Below are 349 nucleotides of genomic sequence, written 5' to 3'. Positions count from 1 at the left end.
CGCCCTCCGCCCCGCTCCTACCTGCCGCTGCCAAGGACCATCCCCTCCCGGGCGCAGCGAGGAGGTCGTTCTGCTGCTGTGAGTCAGCATTTACTGCAGAATTTCCACTCCTGCCACCCCAAAGTTGGCCAGAAATGGGCACCCCCGGTTCACGACCGACACCATTTAAAAAAAAAAAAAAGCCATTAAATAATTGCATTCGCGCCCAAAGGCACCCTGCGGGTCTGCCGCGGGGCCAGCAGCCCTTGGGGACAGTGCAAGTGAAAAGGTGACAGAGGGGAAACGCTCATTAAGGCCATAGGAGGGAGGATTTGGGGGGGGGATACCGCCTCCATCCCGCGCCGGGGTC

The sequence above is a fragment of the Charadrius vociferus genome, unplaced genomic scaffold, assembly GCF_000708025.1.
Source record: "Charadrius vociferus isolate BGI_N301 unplaced genomic scaffold, ASM70802v2 scaffold39, whole genome shotgun sequence".
NCBI classification, from domain to species: Eukaryota; Metazoa; Chordata; class Aves; order Charadriiformes; family Charadriidae; genus Charadrius; species Charadrius vociferus.
The sequence above is the reverse complement of the archived record's forward strand: the minus strand, read 5'-3'. Positions refer to the sequence as shown.